General features: G+C 31.6%; 1 long non-coding RNA gene across 4 annotated transcripts in view; it reads left to right on the top strand.

Annotated features, from left to right (window-relative positions):
- The first annotated feature begins 392 nt into the window (after positions 1-392).
- Positions 393-24114, top strand: part of LOC145671209 (uncharacterized) — a 63851-nt gene continuing 40129 nt past the window's right edge. For all 4 annotated transcript variants that reach the window (XR_014128471.1, XR_014128470.1, XR_014128472.1 and 1 more), the window contains exon 1: positions 393-707. This is a non-coding gene — a long non-coding RNA (uncharacterized LOC145671209). The remainder of the gene's footprint in view (positions 708-24114) is intronic.

The raw sequence follows: 24114 nt of genomic DNA, 5'->3' as shown, positions 1-24114 counted from the left end.
AACCATCATACTTCCTCATATTCAAACAGTATATGCGTACACACTGTCCCTTTCCCCTACCATCCCTTACATGAATTTCTTTTCCCTTTATATACATATATATTTCTTTCTCTTCCAACGGTAGATTTTAATCTTTTTTTCTTTTTTACTGGTCATCACTCTTAAGCACTAACAACCCCTTTTGCAGAACCCCTTCACATCTTCTGTACCTAGATCTTGTTTGTCCGGTTATTCAACCAGCTCTCATGCCACCCCTCGCTAACCATCGCCATACCTTGACAAGACCAAGGTCCAGTTTTTGTGTCCATAGTTTCCCTTTCCCCCTTCGCGCACCTTTTTAGTACAACTGGACAAAAACAGCTCTTCAGAGAAAAAGAGAGAAATAACACGTATTGCGTAGATAGAAGAAAGGGAGGAAAGACATAAGAGACTATGATAATTATGACCATAACCATCATTGAATTGTAACTACCTTAAGCATGTAGGTACCCAGATGCGTATGCGTGAGAAACAGCTTTTCCTTCTTCCTTTTTCCTACTTTTTTAAGTCATGACCGGAGGCTAGTTCAAGAGAAGGTGATGTGAAGTTGATATTCAGTCTGGAGAGCCAGTATCCTTTTCTCTTTCGCACTGGGGTCATTCTTACAGCAACATTAGCATTGAGCGCTGGAGTAGTTCTGTCATACTAATCGCCCATAGGAGAAACAGGTAAGACTGTTTTCTAGGTCATAAATATTAAAATAACTAAAAAATAATCTATTAATAACGGAGTAGTTATAGGTAAATATCGATGAGCACATTTTCTAATTAGCAGCATTGCGCTTTTACGATAATATCATTGTACTATGTACATAAGAAATGAATTTAGTTTATTATAAAACATCATTATTCGTTGTTAATGCCGTTACTACTACAGTGTTTTATTTTCCAATTCTATAGAAGTCATTGGTATTAACCGGGTAAGCACTTAAGACTTGTTCTTTTTTTAAGATTTAATTTGAAATTTTCATAGAAGTGTTTTAAGTTTTATTACGTTTCTTGTTCTCAATCATTATCATCTTATATTATTATTATTATTTTATATTTTCTTCAGTCCTTATCTGACCAAGCGGTATAATAATAAATGCGTCGTCTAAGTACACGTATATTACTGTTTTTCTGCTTTTCCCTTTATTCTGGAGTTTCCAGTAATATTATTATTATTTTACAACTTTGCACATATTCAATACACTTTTCAGTATTGTCTATATGACTTCGTTCTTCAATTATTATTATCACATTTTTGGATTTTAATTGTTCTTGTACAGTACTTTTGGGGTAGGTATTTACTCTATTTTCTCTATATATGCTTTCTTCAGGTTTGCTATGTTTGATATTGTCATGTCTATTAAGTGAATCTCATTTTTATTTCTTATTAGAGTGATATTCTGTATATTATTATTATTATTATTATTATTATTATTATTATTATTATTATTATTCAGTAGCGTCATTTCAGGTGTTGCCGAAGGGGGGAATATTGCTCGCCGACATAAAAATTTCACGTTTTTTATTGGTATATTATTATATAATTTATTAAAAAGCATGCGTTTCTCAATCTCAGGGGGATAATTGCCCTCCTGCAGTCCCAAATGATGGCTCTGTTTTTATTATTATTATTATTATTATTATTATTATTATTATTATTATTATTATTATTATTATTATAGTAGTAGTAGTAGTAGTAGTAGTAATAGTATTGTGCTTTCATATAGAAGAATACTTAACAGTCCTGATTTTATTCTTGTTGGGTGAGAGAATTTCTGGTATGAACTTCATTGTAAGGTAATTCAGAAGTTACTTGGATTGCAAAGCAACAAACTCCTGCCTAGAAAGGAGGATAATGGCATTGTAGACTGATGCGTTGTTCACGCCGTACTCAGTTGAAAGTGAGTCAACAAACAATTGTGCTTGCACAACACTCATTCTAGCAACCGTTTGGTGCAATTCTGTTCTTTAAATACGTACTTTTTTATCACTATTGAAAGCAGGACCAAAGAGAATAAAATAGAGGTAGAACAAAGGGTTATTGAATTTATGTTTAATAGTACAAGGTAGTTGTATTACTGTACTATATTAAATGATTCTCAAATTTAGTAACATTATTGATCAACACCTTTCTAAAAGTACAAATTTAGGTAAACAATTGAGATAAGAAGAGTTAGCAGCTTTGTCTTTGATCAATGTATCCTCGCTTTGAATCCTGGTGGAGTACAGATTTTTTTGTTGCTGAATTAACGTTAAGAGCAAATTGGAAAGTTGCTAAGTTAAGAGATAGAGGAACGTGACCTAGAAAGTCAAAATGTGTATAATCGAAGCAGACAAGTCTGCAATGAGCCGGGCACATTACAAGTAACTCAGGTTCTTGCAGTCAGAACTCCTCTCACGGACTTATAACAACAATAATAATTCATGTACTTGTATTCTAAAATAAATGTCAAACACTTCGTATCGAACCTACTATATCGGATATTTTTTTCTTACTATTAAATCTAAATTTTGTAGTCTCAAGACACTGCTTTATCTGAAGCACTTTTTTAATACAAAATTTAGAGAATGAGTTTTTCACCAAAAAATATATTAACATTACATAATAATAGATCTGGTGACACACTAATGAGTAAAATCAAAATTGTCATTAGGAAAATCGTGGTTTGAACGGACAACGTACAACCCTCCAAATCCTCACTTCATACATTTTTGCTCTGTATTTGAAATTTTTTCAAGGAATACTTTTTCAAACTGAAAAAGCTAAGGATATTTTCAGTGAGGAAATAAATGTTCTTTATAAACTTCCAATGAAAACAAAATTTACGATGATTAGTTCGTTAAGCTAAGTCCCTACTTTTTCAAAAAATCCTATAGCTACTACAATTTAATTTCGTTAGATTTACTTCTTTAAAAAAAAAAAATGCTATTTAGTAAAGCAACGTATAATGCTTCCTATTGTCAAGAAATATATTTCCCAATTCATCAACACTTAGAAAACAAACTGCCCAAACAAGAAGGACGTATTAGAAATGCATTATATTCCTTCCGATTTTTTACTGTCAAGGTGATCAAATGGAGTATTAAAACAACCAAACTTCTTTAGAAATTATAATCGAAATTTTGACGATAATCCTTCTTTTAAGCTTTAAAATTTGTGCCGAACTTCTCAAGACCTCTTCACAGAAAACAGATCAAAAAATATCATGTAAAGATTTTGGAGCACTATATTCGTCCAAATTCCCTATTGACTCTTGACTTTACGCATGTTAAGGTGACACTGCAGATATGTCCTTTTAAAAAAATGTGACTCTACGTCAACGTTCAGTGTTTGTTTCCAGGTCAAATGGCTTCTCATCCATAACTGAAACTTTCTTAAATCAATAAACGATTTAAATAATATTATTTGCTTTATAAAATTTCAAGAAAATACACGTATTTCAGAGTAAAATTTCATAATGTAGTTATTAAAATATATTTTTTAAAGTTTGAGAATAGGTTTAAAGAAAACGTTGAAAATCAATTGAAGTGATCATAAAAGTATACATTATCCGGAATGTGATTAATAGCTCTATACTCTAGCAAAATATAGGCGAATCGTGAGTTTCTTATGGTTTATAAATCATTAATCATTATATATATATATATATATATATATATATATATATATATATATATATATATATATATATACGAAGTTATTTATTTATTCGTTTGGATGGATTGAAATTTAGCATCCATTCAGCAGCGAGGCTACCAGACGTAGACCTACAGCTCAACGCGGAATCCGAATCACTTGAGCTCCCGCTGGGAATCGAATTCAAGTCTCCGCGCCGAACATGCGCACAATAATCATACAGCCAAGAGGGAGCTCTATTGTTCAATTATGGTATTATATTCAATCAACGTATTCCTTAAGTTACAGTTTCAGTTACCATGAGTACTTTTGTGTAAGAAATTATAATAGCATAAGGCGAGAGGGGAAATCAGAAGGAATTCGGTCAAAATCTACATATTTAAGGATATTTTTAAGTCTGCTTGTTTGCGCTGAATAGGGTTCCCCACAAGACGAGATGAGACAATTTTCGTGACGAGATACGTGACGAGACAGAGTCCTTTCAATAGAAACAGATACACTTTCCGAGACAAAACAGCCTCAACCCTTTTCTTATACACAACCCCAGAAATGAGAAAATTTCTGTAAAATATCAACCAGAATGGCTCTTTGTGAGGTTCAAATGCGAGAATTCTGAATGACAATGAAACTACCCGGATTCGTTTCCCGGCAGGAGCTCATGTGGTTCGGATTCCACGTTAATCAGTAGGTCCACGTCTCATATAGCCTCGCTGCTGAAAGGGACGCTAAACTAAAATCAACTTAACTCATGTTTAGTTAATTTCATGCATTTGTTCATTTTAGGCCTAACAAGAAAATACCTGACTCTGAAAACTCCGAAAACATGATCAATATCTTTGTTGGGAGGAAAAAAGAGAGGGAAGTAGGCGGAAGACGAACCATATTTATATATTTTTTTTGAAACGTTGTTATGTTTGATTTTAATTTTGATTAGAAAAAAGTAAATCGTACTGTCGATTTTCAGGACATATTCTGTATTTTCCAAGTGTTTCGAGTTAATGATAAGTAGTTAAAATATATTTTAGCGTAAATGAATGGAACGCCTTGTAGTCAGAAGATCTAGGGTATACAATCGCAGCGATGGGCATGGTGATTGGGAATTCTGAGCCCCACCAAGTGAATACATGATCTGTTACGTTAATATAATTCTTTTCCACCTCTCGTAACTGCTGTTTCCAGTGCTAAATGCACTAGACCCACTGGTTTTATCTGCACTGATAAAATGATTTATTCAAAAATCTAACCTAAACACAGATGTTGAGCACAGAAACTTAAGCAAACATTGAGAAATTGAGCAAAAACTACCTCAAATATTAATAACGTTTTATTTATTTTATTTATTTATTTTTTGGATGTGTGTGAGTGTGTGAACAAAAAGAGTGCAAGTACATTTCACATTAGGAGCAGTGTTTCAAATTTCTAGTAACTCTGTAAGTAAAAATACACTTCTATGTTCTTTCAGTCTGTCTACAAAGTATCTGTAATGCTTTTTACTTCGAGAAAGGAAAAAGCTATTAACAAGTGGTCTTTCGATTCACAATCATTACTGTCGAAAAGCCTGGCTGTTTCAATGACGTGACCTGTCTGCCAGTGACGTTGCATGGAATCTATTTGGGGGGAAGAAAGGAGAACTCGAGTGTATTTCGAGAACGAAAATGTTATTGAAACACAAACTTCGAATTCGGAACTAGCATCCTCGATTTACCCGTCAAATTTCAATGTTATGACCTGTCTGTTAATGGCGCCACAAGAAATCTGTTCTGGGGAAGTCTTCAATTAGAGATGATTAACTGCGGTCACCTTTCTGCATATACCTAGGTATATAGGATATGTATATATATATATATATATATATATATATATATATATATATATATATATGTCCGTCTGTAGCCAAACCCATGCTCTGTACTGATGAATTGTGGACGGACGCGGCACCTTTTACCTACAAACTTTAATTATGTATTATTTTATTTTCTCTCATTTTCGAAACGTTTAACCTCAAATTATTACCAGTTGTTTTTTACATACACTTTCCCCTACTTCCTCTAAATACCAATTAGGTCTTTTTTTTTCCCAAAATTTAACGAAGTTCAGATTCCAATTTGATGGTTCATAAGTCGACAATCAAATACATAAACAGAGAAATATGTCAGTCAGATACTAGCAAGTTAAGATCTATCTTCATGTCAAGTTTAGTCAAGATCGCGTACGTTCTTTTAATATATATTCATCTATTTATTTTACATTTTACAAAACTTATTTTGCTTATTTCAAGGTGTCAACATTAAGAGTGTAAAAAACAAACTTGATTTTTCTAAAATTAGGGAAGTGGACAAGAGATGTTTTGGATTTGACCAACTGATATAACTTTATTGGTAACCAACTCATACAACCCAACATCTTAATGAGCTTAAAGAAAAGTGGACGGTGTTATGCATCAATTGACCAAGCGCCAAAATATGGTTCTGAGATATTAAAGGAAATTAAAAAAAAAGTTCACATTATGAACCAGTACTTGGCGCTTGGTCGAATAGTTTTTCCTGAATATTTAAATAAATAGTATGGTTTCAAACCATTCTTTTAAAACATTATTTACATTGTTTGCTTCTCACTGATGTAAAAATCTCGAAAATCGCAAAATGGCACTTGGTCAATTGATGTATAACACCGTCCAATTCTGAATAGGATGTGTTATTACATGAAAAATTTATATGCATTATATTTTAATACATTGAATGGCAATTACTTTTCAGCTCTTTAAAACGGATTTATTAGAATAGAAGTACAATATATATATATATATATATATATATATATATATATATATATATATATATATATATATATATAGTTCTTGTATTTATTAGTAAAATCATCAAATGATAAAAGAAATTGCTGGACGTATATATTGATTGGCAATTCATCAACACTTTAAAAAAATGGAATCATTTATAACATATTGTACTGTGTATTACTTCTATTCTAACAAATACGTTTTAAAGAACTGAAAAGTATTTAAATGTATTGAAATAAAAGGATATAGATTTTCATGTAGACTAATAAAGTTACCCTACTCAGAATCTTTCACATCATTAATAAGTTGGGTTGTCTCCTTCGCCAATAAGGTTAATATGAATTGCCAAATTCAAAATATCTTTTGTCCTAGGGTAATCTAGTTTTCGTTTGTACAATCTTAATTTCGAAACCTTGAAATAAGCAAGAAGTTCTTTTTTTTTTTGTAAAATGTAAAATAATTGGATGAACATATTAAGTTAAATAAATTAGCTGAAATTATATATAGGCATTAACAAATCACAAATAATGAAAAAGCACATTTTAAAAAATGTAGGAGAGACGTTTTGGAATTGGGTGACTCATATAAGACATGGACTAACAGCTTAACGTGAAATCAGAAACACATTCCACAAGGAGTCAAACGACGAGAAACATTGATTTCGAACTTCATTTTTTCTTTAAGTTTGACCAATTATTATATATTCCAAAACTACGTGCGCACTCGTACGATTGCGTGTCGTTTTTAAGAGATCTTTATTTACGTGGTAATTGAAAAATTAAATAATATTCCCACTGCATATATTTTCAGCAACTTAATCATGAAATTAATGTGAATTCAAACAGGATCGTAAATTATAATTGAATACACAAACTTCAAATTCTTTAATTAAGACGTTGCATTTTATTTTGTTCTTGTAACGAATTTTTTATGCAAAAACAAAATGATAAAATTAACGTGATATTTATTTAATGCAATTTTCTTCCCTTTTTAATGATGACCCTTCTCGAACATAAACCATCATATTCCATTACTTTTTTAAAAAACGCTACCTCTCTTGTAAACAAATATAGCTCTCAAAACACACTTTTAAACTTAATTTACTGTCTGGCTATATGGGTTATAACTTTCCCTCTCATAACTGAGACATGCTGCGGCACAGATGACACACGCAAAAGCATAAAAGCAATTTTAATCTCTACAGCGTTTTAAAGAGGACGTACTTGTTCGTACTGCACAAAGTAGCATTTTGAGATGCGTTCAGTAAGCGCTGTTTTCTTTCTCTCTCTTTTTGTGTTTCGGCCCAGTTACGGAAGAAATTGAGGAGGCTTCCCACAGCTAAAGATTAGTTGCAAAAATCTATTACATAAAACGGAAGAAGAAAATTTACGCATTGTTTGCAACGTTTATCATGCATTTTCATAAGTAAACAGTGTTCCACTTGCCAGATAAAAAGTAGAATTAATGAGCAGAGGCCCTTGGGACTTTTAAATTGACAGGAATGCCAGTCATGACTCTTAATACTTGTAGGATAGAGAAAGTAAAACTTTCAATCTTTCCTTGAAATGGAAAAATGAAGATATTTTCTAGCTTCCACAACTTAAAACGGATGCATTAAATAGTGTGATAATTATGAAATATGAAAACTCAAATTTTGTTTACAATAGCACTCACAGTGCATACACAGTACTACATAAATGAATAAGTCGATTATTGTGATTGTTGTTGCCACAAAACATACCACAGTAATCGAATCGGCGATGATCGGGGAAAACATGTTAACATTTTAAACATATTAAGTAAAAATACATATTCATTTAGAGTTTCTTTAATATATATATATATATATATGGATTTTCTACCTCATTTGTATTACTGCTTGTCGGATAAAAACGAAGTGCTACAAGAGCGCTACCTAAAGACTGAAGTCTCAAACTAAATGCAATTTTGGTTGCAGATTTCGCAGCTATATCTCTCAACTACAAAAGTTCGAATTTGAAGCATAACAATTGGAATGTTGATATGACAAATTGCGATAAATCAGGAAACGCGATAATCAAAGTCACTATCAAGCAATATCATTTGTTAGATATGTAATTCTAATATTTGATGCAACCTCTCCCAGTAGCAATTGTACTACCAGGTTTTTTAATTTTACTAAGTTCAGAAAGTGATATTCTATGTCTAGGACGATAAATATCTTGTAATACATCGACTCATGCAAACGATCTTTAAAAGAAATATTCTAACATGAATTATACACTGGTATCACCAGTTGACAGTAAAAGAGCAAATTAACAGCTCTTAAAATAATTTGAGTAACTATTTAAATATTGGTATAATACTTCATTATTCAAATATATTGTTCCGACAATTATTCTAATAATTATTTTGTTCCAATAGCTAATATTTAAAATAATAACTAATATTTATCTTTAGAACAAATGGACCAATCTGAATACAAATAATTGCCTTGTACTACCAGGTTTTTTAATTTTACTAAGTTCAGAAAGTGATATTCTATGTCTAGGACGAAAAAATTCTATGTCTAGGACGATAAAGAAAACAAGAAAATAATCGACTTGTATGGTTGAATATAAATGATATGAGTATATAGTGAAGCTCTAAATAATTACTCAATTTTTGCATACGTGCTACCTACATATCCTAATGCATAACCTACTCCCTCATTTCAGTTCTGGTCTTCCATATATCTTTCCCTACTACCATTGCTCTACTGGCCTACTGACCTCATTTAGCTATTTTGTGATAAGTGGGCACCGAACTGACTTTGGTCAATCATTCAGTTAAACATGAAAGATATTCGGTTCATTCGTTTCAATGCGATTCACAACCTGTTATATGTAAGAGGCAATAAGAAATTTTCTTGAAAATCCTTTATTTTTCTTCATTATCAACATTTTAAAATGCAACATTACATTAATAAATATACGTATTTTTCCACTATGAAAAGGTTAAATTATACATCTATTGTGCACTAATTCTTGAGTTCTAACGGTGAAAATGCAGATCTTTTTCTGAAAATTCTATGTTAAACAGAAGAAATCCATGATTGTTTTGGTTCATTACCTACTACTATATTTGAAAATGAAAAATTAATATACCTATTTGAAAATACGTACAATTTTAACTATAAATATTTCATATTAAAGTTTTACATTATCACAAGTAAAAGCTAGAGATTATAAATAGTGAACATTTACAACTAAGTAGTGCATTCTTTTGCAGTATTACTTTATTTTTAAAGGTGAAGAGAGGTACAAATGAACAAGAACACACACTTATTAGCAAACATTCGTCCAAGCTTTATTTCACATATGTTCTATTCCCCCTTGCGTTCGTTCAAATTAAAAGTGAAGTTTTACACAATGGAAAGGTATGTAAAAAGAGGAAGAGAGCGAATACTACAAACCTCAACATTTAAATATACAAAAAAATGTGGAAAAGAGGGAAAGAAAAGTAGTGGTGATTGCGGTTGAATGCAGTGTTGTAGCTATAGTGCAGAAGGGAAGGGACAAGAGATAAAATAAGCAGCTATATGAGTCTAGTGCACTAGAAACTTGCTGTAATTACCTGGATAAAAACCAACAACGCAAGATAAACAAAATTCCTAAAGAGTCAACATGGAATTAAAGTGCCATATAACAAGAAATGAAAGTCCATATTAAGAAACGTTACGGCTTTTAGCCTTCTTAATATTTAAAGGTGAATCCATTGGAGGTAACATGGAAAAGAACTTAGCTTTCCCATTTGCTTGAAATTAATATTTCTTCTCGGCTAAGTAGCCGACATCTAAAAAGGGAACAGCTTCAACAGTCAAGTTAAAAGAAAAAGCAGCAATGAGCAAAAGAAAGATTAAAAGAAAAGAAAAACGAAAAGGCAGAAAGAGATACGGAAAATAAAAATTAAAATTAAAAAAGTAAGAAGAGAGACTTAAGTACCTTTACGTAGAATAAATCACAAGACACCTGAAGATACTTCTTTATCCGCTCTTTTTGTCTTAAAATGGCAAATGAATAATTCTTTCCTTTATCTTTTTCAAAAACAAGATGTCGGTCTTCATAGGACAGGAAAAGAGAATATGTTTTCAACTTTTTCCTTTTTTTTTTTTTTTTTTGTTTTTTCCTCTTTTCTTTAGTGAAATTTTCTTAAATTACTATTTCTTTACGCAAAAAATAAAAATGCTTCTCTACGTTCCTTTGTGCGAAAATTGGAGATCTTACAGAATATTTCTTTTCTTCTTTCGAATAACGACTAAGAATTCCGTACTGTTTTCAAACAAATGTCAAATACAGTAAAATCTCTGAACTTAGATCTTCTTGGATGTTATATACTTCTTTAGCTAATACATCTTTTTTATTATTGAAGTTAAAATAAAAACAATTATAAAAAACTCAAACTTTTATTTTGAGCTTCTACAAGGAGGCACGGTAGCTCAGTAGTAGAGCGTCCACTTCTGATGCGAGGGTCTCTGGTTAAATTCTAGGTCATGCGAGTTTGCGAGGACAACATCGTATATACGGGTTTTCTCTGGGTTTTCTCATTCCCTCCCACATTCTCATTCCACAAATTATTTCACAATCATTTATTTTCATTAATCATCAGTCTCCTTTAGCATTAATCATTAATTATCAGCATTAATGATTAGCATTATTCATTAATCATCATTAAATGTCAGATATACTACTAATTTCGTCCGCAAATTGAGAGGTTTTTTTACGTTATGAACTTCAGTTAACTGCTTTGCCTTACTTTACAGTCAAGCATTTAATATCGTCCAATAACTGTAGTATTTTTCACTGAATCCCCTAAATACTTTCCATTACATTTTCTAACGTGTATCTCACATATTCTAACTTCTTCCCAAAATTCTTATAAGATTTTTGCTTCCTTGGAACAATCCTTACCTTACCACATCACAAATTTGTTCTTTACGTTTCCGGAGAAGAAAGAAGTTTTCTTCGATGAATAATGATTAGTATAGTGTCCGTACAATACTCTTAAAAATATCGGGCGTCAATGTATAGCTCATTATGAATTGTAGAAACAAATCATGATTTCTAGTAACTTTCATAGTTAAGTGGAGTTGAATGTATAAAGATTATTTCATTTCTGATTTTGCCATTTAGGATTTTAAAGAAAAGAATTGTTAGACTTAACTTTGGGACATTATTATTATTATTATTATTATTATTATTATTATTATTATTATTATTATTATTATTATTATTATTATTATTATTGTGGTGGATACATTAATAATTGGCAGGTCAAATAGTATAAGTGTATAAGGACATCGACTTAAGAATCTCTTGAGTTGCTTAAAAACCAGACTTCCGTGTATACGCACATTGCTCTATAGACGTCGCAACCAGGAAATATGGTAAAAATTCAGAGTCAGATATAAGGAAGTCTTGCTACAAGGAAGTCACCTACGAGGTAATTGCATTGATAGGAATTCAGAGGATTGCAAGAAATACGGAAGGTAGTTTTCGACCTGCAGGTAGAGCTCGAGGAGGACAGTCTCGACTAAACTCCGTTTCGGAAAGATCCCGCGATTCGACATCCAAGTCTGTATATTCTTAGTGATTATAATCTGGACACTTCCATACCAAGACCGAAGTACTTCAACAGCAACCAGGTTAGTAGTTTCTCTTGAGATGTCTAAGTTAAGCAATTAATAATAAAACCGAACGATCTTTAGCTTCAACTAAAGCCAATTAAATTAACTTAAGCTTAAACTATAAATCCAACACTTTACGAATGAAATAGGAAGATAGATAGTAGAAACACTGCCCATGCAAAGCCCTAAGTTGTTTACTAATCTAATTGTCACGATAATCGAGAATAAACTATTTAATGATATATGCTAAGTGTATTTATTTAGCTGGTTGTCTGGTTCGCTATCATCGAACCCAGATTGACCGAATTACGGTAATGCTAGCATTGAATGATTAATTACGATCATAAATCATTAACACCGAACCAGACGCCACATTATTATTATTATTATTATTATTATTATTATTATTATTATTAATAATAATAATAATAATAATAATAATAATAATAATAATAATAATAATAATAATAATAGACTATTAATTTTTAGTTCCTTTAAGATGACTTGCTTCGAAAGGAATCGTAAGAGGGAATTTTGACAGATTTTACTATATTCTTAATAGAGAATGCACATATAAGAATGTACAGAATACACTCATTTATGTTCTCGTAGAATATCCAAAACTATTGTTACGCAAAATATACTAAATATCTCTCAAACGCTCTTTTTTTAAAATAAAATTTCCTCAAAAGGTTAAAGAAATAGTACCTAGTTTTTCTTACAATTTTCAAAATTTCGGCTTAATCAGAAACAGCCTCGAAAATTGAGTATCACTACCTTAATGCGCTATATATATATATATATATATATATATATATATATATATATATATATATATATATATATATATATATAAGAAGTAAATGTCTTTCAGTAAACCCTCTTTGAATATCGTCATAATTGATGAGTCGTCAAATTAGGCTATATAGCAAAAAAATTAAATTAAATTAAATTAAATTAAAAAAATAAAAATAAAAACGAAGATAATGGATCATTTTATTCTGTAATTCTTTTCGAACGCTAGGCATATTGAAAATTTTGTTTGATATTATTGTATGTTTTGCCGTTAGTTCGAAAAGACACAATTAAAAAAATCTTAACTGCGTCTTCTTAAAATATGTATTTTAAAGCATGGTAATAGTTGAACTATAATTGATGTAATGTGTATATGCATTACGTAACCTGCACTTCGAATTACAAAAAATAATAAGATAAAAGTAAGATTTTCACCAGTTTTATTTCTTTTTTTCATCGCTAGGCAGAAAGCAAATGTGGTCGAAAGACGAAGGTTTAGATCGTGGTTCAAAAACTTTAATCTAAATCTATGTTTTTAGCATGCAACTTAACATTAATGCTCCCTCCGCTTCTCGTTCCCATCGTAAGAGAGAATATTTCAAGTAAAATAAGTAAATAATACATAAAAGCTAAACACATATAATAATAGGTTTTGTACATAGAAATTATTCAAAAGCAATAGCTTAAGAATTGTTTTAAGATCTTAAATCCCACATACTTACGTAAACTACCAAAAATTTCAATACAACGGACAAAATTCGCCAACAACACTAGATGCGATCTTATTTGCATAAATAAGACTTTCTAGAGTGTAAATAGTATATCAGTGTATTTATAGATCATAAACTGGAATCGATTAAGTTTGATTAATAATTGCTAGTTTAAAAACAAACTAAATTTATCACTATTTTTTAAGTTCTTAATGATTGAAAAAAATACAAATACACAAAGAAACTAACTAAATGTGCATTTAAAAAAAGAAAAGTTAAGTGTCTCGTAATAGGTTGACGGGACAGCAAATGTCAAACGTTGAGGCTGTAATGTAATGAAGTTTATCATTACAAATACTAAAACATCGAAAGAAATTATACAGAGCTCGGAAGCGGATTCAATAAACAAATATGCAGTTTATTATATTACTGAAATATTGCGAGAAATTTTTAAATAATATAATTAGAACCACCAAATTTGGGACTATAATTTAAAGAGATCTGAGATTATAAATTTTAAAACGTGGAAACAGATTATACAAAACTTTCAAATTACCTAAATAATAAAAGAAAAATATAATTTGATTAGGCTTATTAAATTAAATCACGAGAAGATTTTTTGGCATAGTATTTTTCATTCTTCGAATAACAAAATAACTTTAAAATACTAATTTTGAAACAAAAAAAAACGGAACTATGCTTTTCTTTTAACCTTGCAGTGGGCGCCATATTGGAAAAAAGATCACCGACTACTATTGAAAAGAAGTGCTGAAGAAGATGCGGGATTCGGTGTTTGACGGACTCCCTCCTCCCTCCACTTTCGTTCATTTCTGTTTCCCCCCTCCTATTCTAGCCGCCCTCATTCTCCAGCTCACTCACCCTCCTTTTCTCCCTCCTACTTTCGTTGCCCGTCCAAATCGAAATCTTTTTATTGATTCATGCCCAGCAAAGCTTTTAAGTTCTTACTCCGCTCCCTAGGTGGTAGCACCTACTATACCAAAATTTTTAAGATTGTGAGAGATCACGAAAAAGAAAAGTATGAAGAATCAAAACTAAAAACAAATAGAAGACCGACAAGGAACAGAATCAATGAAACTCTGTTTAAAAAAAAGAAAGAAAGAAAAAGAAATCTTATTAGCATTTACTGCTGTGGTCAGTAGTGTCTTAAGCAATTTAATTTGACATGGTAATATAAGAAAAAAAAGAAGTCCTGCAACGAATTCCAGACTCTGAGAGAAAATTAAACTATTTACAGAATATCGTATTAATTAAACAGAACTAATTTATTATTAGACAGAAATAATAATAATAATAATAATAATAATAATAATAATAATAATAATAATAATAATAATAATAATAATAATAATAAACCCGCGGTGGGCTATGGCTGGCTAGACTGTCTTCCTTGAGTGGTATGTGGTCAGTACATAGGTTTATTAAGCTACTTCTGGCTTTGGTTCGCTATTTCGTAATTGAAGTAGCTTCCCAATTGTCTCAAGTTACTTGATCAACACTGAAAATTCTGTGTACCTTTCAGAAATCGAATCCGTAACCACGCAAAGAAAAGATAGGTAATAGTGTTGTCCATGAGAAGAGATGTATATTTTCAAATTCGAGTGAAGATTAGAAGAGTAACAATTTCTGTCTTGTTTTCGAGACAAAGATCGAGACAAGATTCGAAATGGCTCTTGAGTCTCGTGGGCAACACTAGTTCACGGAAATCTCAAATATCAAACAATGTTTTAGTGTCACATGATTCATAGTATAAAAATGTATAAATTTATAAAGTGATTATACAAGTATAATGAAGAGCATTTGTCAACGTTTAAATAAACACAAGTCATTACACAATATATGGCTTAAATGTTGTTATATCACATCCTTCCTGGACCTCTCGTGATGCGGAAGGATTACGATAGTTTTAGATGAAATTAGGGGGGGGGGGGACTAGGCAAACTTTATACACAAATTTACAAAATAAACGAGAGAGGAAGGCTTTCTCAGAATAGAGAGCAAACTAGAATGAATTCTTCGAAAATCGAGACGGGACTTCCACAAAATTTATGAAACCGAGACGCGAAAATCTTATTTCTCGTCTAGGGACAACACCAGTATGTAGGATAACCATTGTTCTACATGGAAACAGAATAACACTAATAAAATAATAACAAATGTATGATTATGTTGATTTTGTAAAAAATGTAATTCTATGTCGCTTAGTTAGGTAGCTATTCTACAAGATAACAGTCGAGATTAGTAATAAAAATTGGCTAATTATTTAGAGCAGTGATGGTCATTGTATAATGAACTGAGGGTGAATGAGAGCAAGGGCAAAATAAAAACTCCATTTGGAGCCCGGGAAAATTAAAACAAATAGATACATGAAAAATAAACATTCAACGATGAGAACTTAAGAACAAATTATTACTCACAAGGAACGAACCTGTTATCCGGACATCCGAATCAAACCTAGTCTATTCGATACACGTAACAAAGATATGTTCATTAAAATAAAATTAGGTGTCATGGACAATGGAGTAAGTCCCTGGAGCCCATTAACCCTGTTAGTATAAAGAAAATCGTAGACTCACAATGAAATAGCTATTGCATCAACACTGTTCATTGAAAAGTCATGGTTTATAGTTCATTCTCTTCAGTATAAAACAAGCTTTCCAGAGGTGATATATATTGGGGCCTATAACGTACTTGAACAGGGAAAATTGGGAAAATTTGTCTCCATATATATTCTGAGAGCCTTATATTGAAAAATGAAATGAAATCTTTAAGTTTTACGTCCCACGGTTATGCCGGTTAGGCTAAAGAAGACGGTGATGATCAGAGATGAATAAAATGGTGGAATGAAGAAAGTGGGAGGAAACGGGAGAACCCCGAGAAAACCCACGAGCACGGTGTTTGTCCACCACAAAGTCCACACGGCGCGATCTGGGATCGAACCAGGGACCCCAAGCACCGGAAGTGAACGCTTTACCACTGAGCCGCCGCGCCCCCTAGCCTTATATTGAGAATAAGTAACAAATGGTATAATTCATAAGGTGAATTTAATATCGTTTTCAGTAAAAAAATAAGTTTGTGGTGTACAACATCGTACCCGTGGGTTCTATCGAGATCCTCCGATTCCTTCTCACATTCTCACTCCACCAATCCTTTCATAATCATTCACTGTCATTAATCACTCGGTATTCTTCGGCCTTATAAGTCATAATCGTAGGACGCAAAACTAGAGATTTCCCTGTAATCATCGTCCAACAAATGTTTAATTGTTAATTTGATTGTGATGAAATCTAATCGTCAATGACATTTGGGTACAGAAATTATCTATCAAATTTTAGAGGGAGGAAAAGGAACTGATTAGGACATTGTCTAAGAAGAAGATATCTTTCTAGGAGTTTAATAGAAAGTATAACAGAAGGAAAAAGAGGAAGCGAAATATTATAAGTCATGAACGACTTTAAAGAAAGTGACTCTTACGTTGAAGAAAAAGAGATTAAATGATGCTTACGGAAATCTCGAATTTGTAATGAAGCTTGGAAGTGAATTCAAGAACAATAGTGAGCTATGAAGTTTTATGTGCAACACATGCACATTCGAAATTACAGAATCAAACTTTCTGAAATTTTAGTGCACAAAAATTCGTACACCAATTAGTGTCAATTCAATCCAAAATTCATACGTTATATAACATAATATATGGATAAAGGAATCTATCCTCCATATGAAAAATACGTTGCACTTATAAAGAATTATTTACTGCATTCTCTTAAAACAACGATCTTATTTTTCTTTTGTTATTTTTTTATTATCTACTTTTTTTAAATAATCTTATACACAATGCGATAGATTCACCAATATTACTTCTATCTGAACTCTTCCAACATGTTCCAAATAAGAAAATATGCTCGCGGTTACTAATATTTCGTGAACTCAGTGCATATATATATATTAAGTTTATCGCCTATTCAAAGAATGTCCACTGTGTATAATACTGTCCAAATATGTAGGTATGAATATCTGATGCACATGTAAAATAATAATTTAAGTATACTTAGGTATAATTTAACACATAAAAGAATATTTATGAATTATGACCATATATGTGTACTGCTGAACATTATCAATAGGTGCCCTCACCGCTGATCTAGTGGCTAGCGCGTGCACCTTTAGCACACGAAGTTCCGAGTTTGATTCCCTGTAAAGTATCCTTAAACATTTTGAGCGCATTATGGTGGTCCGTATTTCACCTTAAACTCTTTACGTACCCAGAGGGACGCTCAATTCCAACTCAACTAACCCATTATCAATAGCTGTTTACCTGTTGTGTTCGATATCTATCTATATACATAAAAATGAAAGTGACTAAGTTTGTGACTTAAAAATTTTTGAACCACGTGACCAATCTCGATCAAATTTTCAACATAGATGAGGTTCGGGTCTGGAATGGTTTTTATCATTTCATTTTGATGGTGCAAGTTATAGGAGGAGGAAGATATATAAAAATGATCGAAAATGGCCGATATTAGTGCCGAATCCATAGTTTTTGAGGTCGCTAAGAAGAACAGTGACCCTTCCGATGCCGTTTAATTTCAAATTCAACCCCGCAATTTGGGGAGGAAGAGGGATCTATATAAAAATTATCGAAAATGACCGACATCAGAAAGCGCTTCAGTATTAGTAAAAAGTGGCTGACCAACGGAACATCTATTACTAATTTTCTTATTTTAACGCAGCAAAGGGGGTAATTGACGCTAGAACAAAATAAATCGTAGGCTGTAGTACATGCATGTGACTAAATTTGCGAGAAGTGGCCAATTAATAATTACCGAATACTTGTTATGATGATAGTACCAAGCAAATCAAAATTCGGAAGAGGAGGGGATATCACAGCGTCATCCTTGGGGAGAACAGAAATAAGTATATAAGAACAGACATAGTGCTATAACTATAAATTTTAGAAAGAAAATATTGTTAATTTAGATTTATTACTATAATGTATATATATATATATATATATATATATATATATATATATATATATATATATATATATATATATATATATATATATATATCTTCATGTACAGCATCCTTTTGAAACAAAAACATAAGCTTTAGAATTACCGGTATTAATCGCCCTAATTCACTGTTTCTGCTGAGATCACTTTTATGTGCACATAGTACTCTCTTCTTTATTAACATAATTATTTTTGCTTGTATAACAGGGGCCATGGAAATGTGATTTTTTTTAGTTTTAAAAAATAGAAAGAATGTAAAATTTCGCGTCCAATTACGAGAAAACGGTAACTTTGAAGACGGTAAATGTCCTTAGAGAATCTTAAAAGAAATTAATTAGTTCTCTTTTTCTCCGTAGAGTGTTCTTTGGTAAGTAGAGGGGCGGAAAGGAGACGGGTAGAAGAGTTAAACTATACCCATTTCACTTGCTTCTTCTTTTAGTAATTTCAAAGCCCTTTTTCTTATTTTTCCCACGACGAGTGTGTAAATGCTAATCTTTGCGCAAAAGTTTTCCGCTTCTTGAAAATTCTACGCCTGATGGAAACAGTCCCACTAAAGCATAAAGAAAGAAGAAAAAAATATACAAAGGCGAAGATTTTCTAAATGTAAAAAAATTGTATATTCATTCGAAAATATTCAGTAATACCAAAAATATAACAACTAAGTTCTATTCCTTTTCATTGCAGAGGAAAATATTTATAAAATACGGTGAAAGGAAGTTATAAATTGAGCCATTGAGCCATTAAATTTAATTCAAGTTTATGTTCACATACACACACACACACACATATATATATATATATATATATATATATATATATATATATATATATATATATATATATATATATATATAGCAAAAATCAAGTAAAAAGTCAGCTTAGTTGACCTGCAGCCCAGAAAGAAAGAGTAATGCCAGTCTTGTTCAGATGTCAAAGAGAATTGAGCTTTCATGAGGATTTCCTTGGTTCTAAACTCAAGCCAAAGTTCAAAATAAAGATAATGTTTATATTGCCTTATTAGAATAATATTTAATAATATAGAATAATATTTACAGAGATAATAGCAGTTTGTTATTTGCATCCCAAAATATTCAAGTAATAATTACTAGTAACCATCTGCAAATGACTACCATCTGACATATGCTCAAACTGATTGATGCGGACAGCGCATTAACTCTGAACTTAATTACTTCTGACATTCTCAACCCATATAGTAGTTTCCCCACTTGTCATCACGACAAAAAACATAAATACAACAAAAACGTTTAAGACACCATCAGGAATCGAAAGCGGATCGTAGGCACCATAACCAAACAGCTCCACGAGAGCTCTGAAATAAACAAGTAGGCCCATGTATCATTATTAGAATTTTAATAGGAGTTAGTGTGTTTAAACAATGTCAATCTCTTCCTCTTTCCTATAAACCCTATATATACACCTAGGGTATACTGCCGGTAAAAAGTTTGCGGACAGGCGCTTGAACTTACATTTAAATATACTAATCAATAAATTTTCGCTAGGGAAAACTACCAATTCGGAATAATATTTTTGTGTAAGGCTCTGTAATATCTCTGGAGAATACTTCATGTCCTTCGCTTTTGTAATTGATATTTACGTCTAGTAGAAAAGAAAGATTATTGAAATATTGTATTTAAATAAAAATAGCATGATCATGAAATAACTTTGCTTGATCTAAATAACTAATTATTTTTAACAGAATATAATTGTCGTACGTGTGCCTTATTAGTGAATAGTATTATAAGACACACTGCGGTGACGTCTTGCACAGTGTTTGTTATATATATTGTAACCTTTTCTGAACCTTTGTTACTGTGATTGTTAGAAACCATGGGCAGAGCTAAAATCTTAAATATAAAGACACGCGCTGGAGTCATTGCGCTTCATAAAGCCGGCTTTTCTATTCGCCAAATAGTTTCCAAACTGAAATTCACTCCACTAAACGTTTTCAGCAAACAGCAAACAACGCGGACAGAAGTCGAACTGGAAAACATAGTATTACGTCAGAGCAAAATATCATACCTACTTCATATAGCATGCTAATGTCAGTACACACTTGCTTATTCCAAGTTTTCTTAATACATGAATGAAGATCACCAACTACTTTTTTGGACTTAACTGACACTCATAATAATTAAGTTCTATGTAATTTTAAAATTTTGTTTCTTCAGGTCATTTTTGACTAGTAGGACAACAATTTTCATAGGACTGCTTATTTTGATACAAATCGGTAAGCCATGGTATTTCTTGCCTATAATCACTGTTGTTGGGAAATATGATGGACGAATAACATGGCAACGGGCTATAGTGGTTTTCTGAATAATGCATACTTTAATCATATTGCTCTCAACGTTAGTCTAGTGCAGTCTTTCCCAACTGAATGCTCCGTGATGTCACAGTTTGCTGCTCGGGTTCTCATTAAACCACCCACAGAGAGCAAGGAGAGGACAACATGCATAACACTGATAGAAGACAATAGTGACAAACAAGTAAAATGTAGTCGATCGTTTTATAAATATACTACTCGCGGATTCTTGACTAACTGAACACTGCCAACACTTGTTTTATTTCATTTTATCAAACTCGCTCCCTTCTCTTCTTTCCTCTATGTGTTATCTCTTTCTCTCTCCTAGCATTGATGGTAAAAGTTCTTTCCTACGTCATACTCCGCCGATGGTATAGATTCTACTTTAAACCGTAGGTCTTGTTGTATAGTCAGCGACAAAAGTTCTTTCTGTTTGGTAAAATTTATTTTGGGAATAACGGTGGCAGGGTTGGAACCTATAGAAAATTATTTTCTTTTTAATTTACTGAAAACTGTACTCAAATTGTCCTTCCATTCTGAAGTTATTTACGAAACTAATTTCATCAGACGGGAAGAAAATTTGTCGCTGACTATACGCTCGTTGGAAGGACAGGATAATAACGATCCTTAAAAAAACTGTTGAACACAAAAAATGAAATGAAATCTTTGAGTGTTACGTCCCACGGTTATGCCGGTTAGGTTAAAGCAGACGGTGATGATGAATAATTAATGAAGAAAATGGGAGGAAACGGGAGAACACCGAGGAAACCCACGCACACGGTGTTTGTCCACCACAAATTTCACTTAGCGGTGGTTGGGACTGAACCCGGGACCCAAAGCACCAGAGGTGAACGCTATACCACTGAGCCACCGCGGCTCCAACTGTTGAACACAATTTTACAATTATATTTCGAAGTTTATAAGTTTAAATGACGATATCCAATACAATAAGTTATTCGGCAATTACGTTAAAATTCGAAGCTAGATTAAGAAAAATACAAATTTGCCTTGACATTTCATTATTAACAGAAACAAATTACTGCTCAGTTTAAAATACATAAAGACAATCATATACAGCAAGAGTGCAAGTCCTTACCTGTCGAATGTTGAATGACAGCTCCCAATTCAACGTATATATTCAAAGTTACTAACAACACAATATAATAACAAATTAGATAAATTAGTACGTACCTTACTCTTATCTATTTATTGGAAGATTATATTTAGAATCACTTACCTGAAAATAGAAAACACAAAATGTTAAGAAATACAACGAAAATTACTCTTATGGATATCAATTAAAATTAAGCATCGAGTACACAAACCACCGTTAAAGGCAGTATGAAATATTAAACGCACACAGAAAATGACATTTTCAGCATAATGTTTAAGTGATAATCAAACCCGGAAACACAAGAGTTAAATATTTGACCACAAAGGGGTTCATACTATATAATTTTTCGTGCCAAATCGACAATAATAATAATAATAATAATAATAATAATAATAATAATAATAATAATAAAGTTCTAACAACAGACAGAAAACTAAGAACAGTATCTTTTGGGTTAAAGCTTGAAATGGCTCAGAGATATCAAACGGCGAGTAGGTCTATCCTTCGGAAGTAAATATTAATAGAAATGAAAGAAAATTCCATTTAATTATTTGTAGATAATATAAATATAAGTTGTAATAATGTACTCAAGCAGAATCCGAATCTTTATTCTTACAGGTAGTAGACTATGATTATCAGATATTACATCACTATCTGTATTTTAAACATTCTGTTTTACCACTTCATAACGTGACGGTTTAGATTTATAATAGTTTTACCATGGCTGAATAAGTGGTGTTGACTAAGAGAAAGTAGAATTACAAAGTTAAAACGAGAGGAATTTCTAGTGGTTTTTATTTTTTTAAATAATACAAATGTAGAAGGTAGCGTACGTATTTATATTGACATGATTGAAAGTAAAATGCCTAATATTTTACAGACAGATTGATCTATGCAAAAAATATTCTGCAAGATAGTAATAGCATTATATAATACTATCCATTACAGAATTTCCATAACTAACTTTTAGCTATAAAACTTCCATTTTCTCTTCTTCACTTACAAAAGTAAATGCTTTCTTGTAATATTTACTACCATGGCACAATACCTAAAAATTTAAGAATAAAAATAATGGCCTTACAATTTTTATATTCTTTTGAAATTACAAAAACAAATAAACAAAACTCTACGAAAAGCGTGCTAAATTCCGAAAGAGTATTATTATTATTATTATTATTATTATTATTATTATTATTATTATTATTATTATTATTATTATTATTATTATTATTATTATTATTATTATTATTATATTATTACTTCACTGAAGCAAAATGACAAACACGCCTGCCTTCTGTGTGTGTGGTTTCGTTTCGAGTCTCCGAGAAAAAAAAAAATTTTGAAGTTGGCACAAACTCATAAGGCAAATGGGACACTACTTCAACTAAAAGTTAACAAACTCCAGTCTAGAAAATTAGAAATAATGATACTGGAAGCCAATGGGCTGACCATGCATCACTCAGTGACATATGTAGTACCAGGATACCCATAGTTGTTCGTAAGCTGGAGTATCTGCGAGTTCATCGTTATTATAATTGTTATAACGTAATAATAATAATAATAAAACTAACAGGCTTTCCAATTAGAAAATTTATCTTAATCATATTTCAATAAATAAAGCTTCATATTTCTTTCATGAGTTAATTGTGTCCCTGCAACCTCCAATCGTATTAATGGTGATATGATTGAAAACTTCTGGTCGCTTGTACCTATATCTTGTTTGAACTTATAAATAGGGTTTTCACCTATATGTTTTGCTGAGGTTTTTGAACATGTACACCTCTATCTTTGTACGCACATTTAATCTTTTTACGCACCCTCTCTTTTGATTTTGTACACTACAATGTTTATTCTTTCTTTTTATCAGGACTTCTTGGACGCCTCTACAACTATTCTTTGGGAACAAAGCAAATTATGTAGTATTATAAAATAATTTGTAGAGTGCAAATTCTTATGTTTATTATTTTTCACAAATATTAGATACTACTGAACCCCTTACCGCATGCCGTGCCATATATGGCACATACACTTTTTT

This window comes from Thermobia domestica, chromosome 15 (genome assembly GCF_964235325.1).
Source record: "Thermobia domestica chromosome 15, izTheDome1.hap1.1, whole genome shotgun sequence".
In the NCBI taxonomy this organism is placed as follows: domain Eukaryota; kingdom Metazoa; phylum Arthropoda; class Insecta; order Zygentoma; family Lepismatidae; genus Thermobia; species Thermobia domestica.
This window is presented reverse-complemented; position numbering and strand designations above follow the sequence as displayed.